The sequence below is a fragment of the Cryptomeria japonica genome, unplaced genomic scaffold (genome assembly GCF_030272615.1).
Source record: "Cryptomeria japonica unplaced genomic scaffold, Sugi_1.0 HiC_scaffold_26, whole genome shotgun sequence".
In the NCBI taxonomy this organism is placed as follows: domain Eukaryota; kingdom Viridiplantae; phylum Streptophyta; class Pinopsida; order Cupressales; family Cupressaceae; genus Cryptomeria; species Cryptomeria japonica.
Window position 1 is genome coordinate 1,335,001 of NW_026728848.1, and position 8,677 is coordinate 1,343,677.

Here is an 8,677-nt window from a genome sequence, read left to right on the forward strand (position 1 = left end):
CATTGCTGCTCCCTAAGGTGAGCTTCTCCTCATAGGCAATTCCGCTCTTATCCGGTCACGTTTGTGTGCCCGAATTTCGCAAGGCAACCTCCATGGGACATGGAAAAGACTCGAGAAGAGAGCTCGCTCACGGGAGAGAGAAGCCAAGGAGACCACGAGAGTGCTGAGAGTGGGACAGCGCTGAATAGGCGGGAGAAGCCTGCGCGTATAAACGGAGATATATATCCAATTGCAACGAAGGAACGTGCCAAAGATCGAGAACAATGGCAGAAATGCTAGTAACGTGCACTTCGGGACCAACGCATCACCGGAAGACAACCGCCAAACATCGAAAGAGTCGCGATGCTCCGCAACCTACGTGCAAAGCGGTCGCACACCGGGTAAGGGAGTGAGAGCCCCAAACATAGCTGGGCGAGGCGCTCACTCCGCTCTTTAATATCTCGTTAATACCGCCAAGGAAATGGCACAAGCACACACACACAAGCATCCTCGGAAGAGGACAGTTCGAGTGACAGGTCAAATCCAAGAGTTCCGAAGACTACCTCCAGGAACAATCGGGAACAAGACCGATTACAAGTCGTCGAGTCTGTTACTGGGCGAACACGAGATGCGCACAGGAAATCGATCAGCCCTCACAATGGCCCAAGGCCAGAGATCGGACTGCTACGATTTACCCCAACAATCATCGTGCCACTCTTCGCAGAGAGGTGATAGACGCCAACGAGCCCGCGCATAGCAATCGAGGTGTAAAAAGGGCGTTGAAGGCAGGAAGCCTGGACGAAAGAGGCTACGAGGTCACCTCGAAGCGGTCTAAGAATCGGGCGCACTTGGGGCGACTACCAGTGCCAACCCCTTATCCCGCGGTGCGTCCGACACACAGAAATTTCCAAGGCGGCCAAGGAGCCTCCCCGCATAGCAATCGGGGTGTGAGGTTACGGATGCAGCATTGATAGCAATCGAGGTGTGAGGCGAAGGATGCAGAAGTGAGAGCCGAGGGATGTAGCAGAGATAGCAATCGGGGTGTGTGATGCAGAAGAGATAGCAATCGAGGTGTGCGGTGGGAAGGGCCCAGCAGCCAGAATGCATGAAGCGACGGATGAAGCAGTGATGACAACCGGGCTGTGAGGAGAGGAGGGATGCAGCCAAGAAAGCAATCAGGGCTCGAGGCAAGGGATGCATCAAGGATAGCAATCATGTTGTGAGGCGAGATTCCAAAGGCTAAACGTGAGAGGCTGCAGGGTCGACTCAGAGAGGTCTATGCATGTGAGAGGCTGAAAGCAAGGTCGACTCGGAGCGGTCTATGCATCGGGCGCGCTTGGGGCGACTACCAGTGCCAACCCCTTATCCCGCGACGCGTCCGACAAAGAGAACGTTCCAAGGCGGCAGAGGAGGTTACCAGCCGAAGGATGCAGTAGCAATAACAGGTATAGTTCCGCGGCGGCCGAGAAGACTCACCGCATAGGAATCGGGATGCGAGGCGAGGGATGCGGCGGGAAGGCCCCGACGGCTAAACGGAAGAGGCTGCAGGGCCGCCTCGGAATGGTCCAAGCATCGGATGCGATTGGGACGACTACCAGTGCCAACCCCTTATCCCGCGATGCGTCCGATACACAGATAGTTCCAAGGCGGCCGAGGAGCCTCACCGCATATCAATCGGGGTGCGAGGCGAGGGATGGGGCGGGAAGGCCCCAACGGCTAGACGGAAGAGGCTTCAGGGCCACCTCGGAATGGTCCAAGCATCGGACGCGCTTGGGGCGACTGCCAGTGCCAACCCCTTATCCCGCGATGCGTCCGATACACAGATGGTTCCAAGGCGGCCGAGGAGCCTCACCGCATAGCAATCGGGGGTGCGAGGCGAGGGATGGGGCGGGAAGGCCCCAACGGCTAGACGGAAGAGGCTTCAGGGCCGCCTAGGAATGGTCCAAGCATCGGACACGCTTGGGGCGACTACCAGTGACAGCCCCCTATCCCGCGATGCGTCCGATACGAAGATGGTTCCAAGGCGGCCGAGGAGCCTCACCGCATAGCAATCGGGGTGCGAGGTGGGGGATGCGGCGAGATGGCCCCAACGGCTAGACGGAAGAGGCCACAGGGCCGCGTCGGAATAGTCCAAGCATCGGACGCGCTTGGGGCGACTACCAGTGACAACCCCTTATCCCGCGATGCGTCCGATACGAAGATAGTTCCAAGGCGGCCGAGGAGCCTCACCGCATAGCAATCGGGGTGCGAGGTGGGGGATGCGGCGAGATGGCCCCAACGGCTAGACGGAAGAGGCTGCAGGGCCGCCTCGGAATAGTCCAAGCATCGGACGCGCTTGGGGCCACTACCAGTGACAACCCCTTATCCCGCGATGCGTCCGATACGAAGATAGTTCCAAGGCGGCCGAAGAGCCTCACCGCATAGCAATCGGGGTGCGAGGTGGGGGATGCGGCGAGATGGCCCCAACGGCTAGACGGAAGAGGCCACAGGGCCGCCTCGGAATAGTCCAAGCATCGGACGCGCTTGGGGCGACTACCAGTGACAACCCCTTATCCCGCGATGCGTCCGATACGAAGATAGTTCCCAGGCGGCCGAGGAGCCTCACCGCATAGCAATCGGGGTGCGAGGCGAGGGATGCGGCGAGATGGCCCCAAAGGCTAGACGGAAGAGGCTGCAGGGCTGCCTCGGAATAGTCCAAGCATCGGACGCGCTTGGGGCGACTACCACTGCCAACCCCTTATCCCGCGATGCGTCCGATACACAGATAGTTCCGAGGCGGCCGAGGAGGTGGGGGATGCAGCGAGATGGCCCCAACGGCTAGACGGAAGAGGCTGCAGGGCCGCCTCGGAATAGTCCAAGCATCGGACGCGCTTGGGGCGACTACCAGTGACAACCCCTTATCCCGCGATGCGTCCGATACACAGATAGTTCCGAGGCGGCCAAGGAGCCTCACCGCATAGCAATCGTGGTGCGAGGTGGGGGATGCGGCGAGATGGCCCCAACGGCTAGACGGAAGAGGCTGCAGGGCCGCCTCGGAATGGTCCAAGCATCGGATGCGCTTGGGGCGACTACCACTGCCAACCCCTTATCCCGCGATGCGTCCGATACACAGATAGTTCCAAGGCGGCCGAGGAGCCTCACAGCATAGCAATCAGGGTGCGAGGCGAGGGATGCGGCGAGAAAGCCCCAACGGCTAGAGGGAAGAGGCTTCAGGTCCGCCTCGGAATGGTCCAAGCATCGGACGCGCTTGGGGCGACTACCAGTGACAACCCCTTATCCCGCGACGCGTCCGATACACAGATAGTTCCAAGGCGGCCGAGGAGCCTCACCGCATAGCAATCGGGGTGCGAGGCGAGGGATGCGGCGAGAAGGACCCAACGGCTACACGGAAGAGGCTTCGGGGCCGCCTCGGAATGGTCCAAGCATCGGACGCGCTTGGGGCGACTACCAGTGACAACCCCTTATCCCGCGACGCGTCCGATACACAGATAGTTCCAAGGCGGCCGAGGAGCCTCACCGCATAGCAATCGGGGTGCGAGGCGAGGGATGCGGCGAGAAGGACCCAACGGCTACACGGAAGAGGCTTCGGGGCCGCCTCGGAATGGTCCAAGCATCGGACGCGCTTGGGGCGACTACCAGTGACAACCCCTTATCCCGCGACGCGTCCGATACACAGATAGTTCCAAGGCGGCCGAGGAGCCTCACCGCATAGCAATCGGGGTGCGAGGCGAGGGATGCGGCGAGAAGGACCCAACGGCTAGACGGAAGAGGCTTCGGGTCCGCCTCGGAATGGTCCAAGCATCGGACGCGCTTGGGGCGACTACCAGTGACAACCCCTTATCCCGCGACGCGTCCGATACACAGATAGTTCCAAGGCGGCCGAGGAGCCTCACCGCATAGCAATCGGGGTGCGAGGCGAGGGATGCGGCGAGAAGGACCCAACGGCTAGACGGAAGAGGCTTCGGGTCCGCCTCGGAATGGTCCAAGCATCGGACGTGCTTGGGGCGACTACCAGTGACAACCCCTTATCCCGCGACGCGTCCGATACACAGATAGTTCCAAGGCGGCCGAGGAGCCTCACCGCATAGCAATCAGGGTGCGAGGCGAGGGATGCGGCGAGAAGGACCCAACGGCTAGACGGAAGAGGCTTCGGGTCCGCCTCGGAATGGTCCAAGCATCGGACGCGCTTGGGGCGACTACCAGTGACAACCCCTTATCCCGCGACGCGTCCGATACACAGATAGTTCCGAGGCGGCCGAGGAGCCTCACCGCATAGCAATCGGGGTGCGAGGCGAAGGATGCGGCGAGAAGGACCCAACGGCTAGACGGAAGAGGCTTCGGGTCCGCCTCGGAATGGTCCAAGCATCGGACGCGCTTGGGGCGACTACCAGTGACAACCCCTTATCCCGCGACGCGTCCGATACACAGATAGTTCCAAGGCGGCCGAGGAGCCTCACCGCATAGCAATCGGGGTGCGAGGCGAGGGATGCGGCGAGAAGGACCCAACGGCTAGACGGAAGAGGCTTCAGGGCCGCCTCGGAATGGTCCAAGCATCGAACGCGCTTGGGGCGACTACCAGTGACAACCCCTTATCCCGCGACGCGTCCGATACACAGATAGTTCCGAGGCGGCCGAGGAGCCTCACCGCATAGCAATCGGGGTGCGAGGCGAGGGATGCGGCGAGAAGGACCCAACGGCTAGACGGAAGAGGCTTCAGGGCCGCCTCGGAATGGTCCAAGCATCGGACGCGCTTGGGGCGACTACCAGTGACAACCCCTTATCCCGCGACGCGTCCGATACACAGATAGTTCCGAGGCGGCCGAGGAGCCTCACCGCATAGCAATCGGGGTGCGAGGCGAGGGATGCGGCGAGAAGGACCCAACGGCTAGACGGAAGAGGCTTCAGGGCCGCCTCGGAATGGTCCAAGCATCGGACGCGCTTGGGGCGACTACCAATGACAACCCCTTATCCCGCGACGCGTCCGATACACAGATAGTTCCGAGGCGGCCGAGGAGCCTCACCGCATAGCAATCGGGGTGCGAGGCGAGGGATGCGGCGAGAAGGACCCAACGGCTAGACGGAAGAGGCTTCAGGGCCGCCTCGGAATGGTCCAAGCATCGGACGCGCTTGGGGCGACTACCAGTGACAACCCCTTATCCCGCGACGCGTCCGATACACAGATAGTTCCGAGGCGGCCGAGGAGCCTCACCGCATAGCAATCGGGGTGCGAGGCGAGGGATGCGGCGAGAAGGACCCAACGGCTAGACGGAAGAGGCTTCAGGGCCGCCTCGGAATGGTCCAAGCATCGGACGCGCTTGGGGCGACTACCGTTGCCAACCCCTTATCCCGCGATGCGTCTGATACACAGATAGTTCCGAGGCGGCCGAGGAGCCTCACCGCATAGCAATCGGGTTGCGAGGCAGATTATTGGGAAGGGAACCCCCTGGGATGCGGCTCAAGCAGTGCCCAAAGGGACTGGAATGCGGAATCACATCGAGAGACCCAAATGCTATACGAGGGCTCAAATCGAATTATCGATTTGGCCACGACATGGACGCATCGGAACGACTACCTTTGCCGAACCACTCGCAATTGCATCCATACCGAAACCAATAGACATTTCCGTTAGAGCCCTCGCATAGCATTCGGGAATCTCGCATGCCCCTCTAAATCGACCAATGCTGGCGCTCAATGAAAATCCGAGCGCTACCACCGTTCGAGCGCCAGCATTGGTCGAGTTAGAGGGGCACGGGGGAGAATGCTCCAGTCAACACCTCCCCTATATAAGTTATTTGTCCGATTCTCGCACAACCGTAGTCTGCCTCGTCGAATCAAACAACGGTCCCAGATTCCGACTTCCGTTCCGTAGAGACCCAAAAGCTAGATGGAGGCTCGCAAGAAAGAGAGTCGGCGCATAGCAATCGGGTTTCTCGAACGTTTAGGGACCGAGCTCACTTGCGGATAGGGCAAAATCCGCCAAGCAACCCAAAAGCTAGACGGGGGCTCGAATCGAATCGCCTAGGCGGCCACAACAACGACGTGTTGGATCGACTACCAGTGCCAAACCATTCAGCAAGACTAGTCTGTGTCGAGGCCGGATAGAGATTCTCAGAGAGCGCCCGCATAGCATTTAGGAGACCTGCCGCGTCCCTCACACTCGACAAATGGTGGTGCACGTTTATAAATCCGAGCGATCCCAACCCTTTCAAGCACCAACATCGGTCGAGATAGAGGGGCACGGAGGGGGCTGCGTGAGACAACACAGTCCCCTATATAAGTTATTTGTCCGATTCTCACACATCCGAAGAATGGTCATCAAATCGGACAACAGCCCAAACTTCCGACTTCCGTCCCAGAAAGCCCAAGAGCTATCTAAAACGTTCATGGCCGGAACTCGATCGCGGCTATACCAGTCCGCCAAGCAACCCAAAAGCTAGACTGGAGCTCTAGTCGAATCACCTCTGTGGCCATTGCAAGGACGTGTTGGAGCGACTACCATTGCCGAACCATTCCGCAGGTCGAGTCCATACCAAGGCCGCATAGAGATTCACGATGAGCTCCTGCATAGCAATCAGGAGACTTGCCGTGTCCATCACAATCGATAAATCCTGGTGCAAGATTTTTGCATCCGAGCGCTCCAACCAGTCGAGCACCAGCATCAATCGACATAAACGGGCACGGGGGGAGGATGCTCGAGAACACTACCTCCCCTATATAAGTTATTTGTCCGATTCTCAAGCAGCCGAAGTCTGGTCATCGAATCGGGTCAAAGACCACAACTTCCGACTTTACCCACAATGCAAGTCATCGAATCGAACATCGGCCCCCGAGTCGGACTCCATGCGTATGTCAGGTCATCGGACCCAAATTCCGCCTTCCTGCGCATGGCGGGCCATCAATATCAACTCGGTCATCGGACCCAAACTCCGCCTTTTTGCGTATGGCACGCCTTCAAATCGGTCATCGGACCCAAATTCCGCCTTCCTGTGCATGGCGGGCCATCAACATCAACTCGGTCATCGGACCCAAATTCCGCCTTTCTGCGCATGGCACGCCATCAACTCGGTCATCGGACCCAAATTCCGCCTTCCTGCGCATGGCAGGTCATCGGACACAAATTCAGACCTCGCCAATATGCCTACGTATCGAATCGGTCATCGGACCCAACTTCCGACTTCATCCATACTGTAGGGTCTTTGAGGTTGGCGCGGTGCGCTCAACCCAGGGAGTCGACCCATCGAAGCATACACCTCCCCTATATAAGCTATTTGTCCGATTCCCACACCTGTGTAGTTTGCACCTCTGACCAGGACATCGACCCCAACTTCCGAACTCGACTGCAACGACGGCACCAGCGCCTTGGTGCGCACCTTGCGACGCACAGTCCCAACATTCGCCTTCCTGCACATGGCAGGTCATCGGACCCAAATTCCGACCTCGCGAGTATGCCTACATATCGAATCGGTCATCGGACCCAACTTCCGACTTCATCCATACCGTAGGGTCTTTGAGGTTGGCGCGGTGCGCTCAACCCGGGGAGTCGACCCAACGAAGCATACACCTCCCCTATATAAGCTATTTGTCCGATTCCCACACCTGTGTAGTTTGCACCTCCGATCAAGACATCGACCCCAACTTCCGAACTCGCCTCCAACGACCGAACCAGCGCCTTGGTGCGCACCTTGCAACGCACAGTGCCAACATTCGCCTTCCTGCACGTGGCAGGTCATCGGACCCAAATTCCGACCTCGCGAGTATGCCTACATATCGAATCGGTCATCGGACCCAACTTCCGACTTCATCCATACCGTAGGGTCTTTGAGGTTGGCGCGGTGCGCTCAACCCGGGGAGTCGACCCAACGAAGCATACACCTCCCCTATATAAGCTATTTGTCCGATTCCCACACCTGTGTAGCTTGCACCTCCGATCAGGACATCGACCCCAACTTCCGAACTCGACTAAAAAGACCGCACCAGCGCCTTGGTGTGCACCTTGCAACGCACAGTGTCAACATTCGCCTTCCTGCACATGGCAGGTCATCGGACCCAAATTCCGACCTCATGAGCATACCTACTAATCGAATCGGTCATCGGACCCAACTTCCGACTTCATCCATACCGTAGGGTCTTTGAGGTTGGCGCGGTGCGCTCAACCTGGGGAGTCGACCCATCGAAGCATACACCTCCCCTATATAAGCTATTTGTCCGATTCCGACACCTGTGTAGTTTGCACCTCCGCTCAGGACATCGACCCCAACTTCCGAACTCGCCTGCAACGACCGAACCAGCGCCTTGGTGCGCACCAAAAGTGCGCACTTTTGGAGGGCACTTTTGTGCGCTCCAAAGGTGCGCACTTTTGGAGGGCACTTTTCTGCGCTCCAAAGGTGCGCACTTTTGGAGGGCACTTTTTGGAGGGCACTTTTCTGCGCTCCAAAGGTGCGCACTTTTGGAGGGCACTTTTTGGAGGGCACTTTTCTGCGCTCCAAAGGTGCGCACTTTTGGAGGGCACTTTTTGGAGGGCACTTTTCTGCGCTCCAAAGGTGCGCACTTTTGGAGGGCACTTTTTGGAGGGCACTTTTCTGCGCTCCAAAGGTGCGCACTTTTGGAGGGCACTTTTTGGAGGGCACTTTTCTGCGCTCCAAAGGTGCGCACTTTTGGAGGGCACTTTTTGGAGGGCACTTTTCTGCGCTCCAAAGGT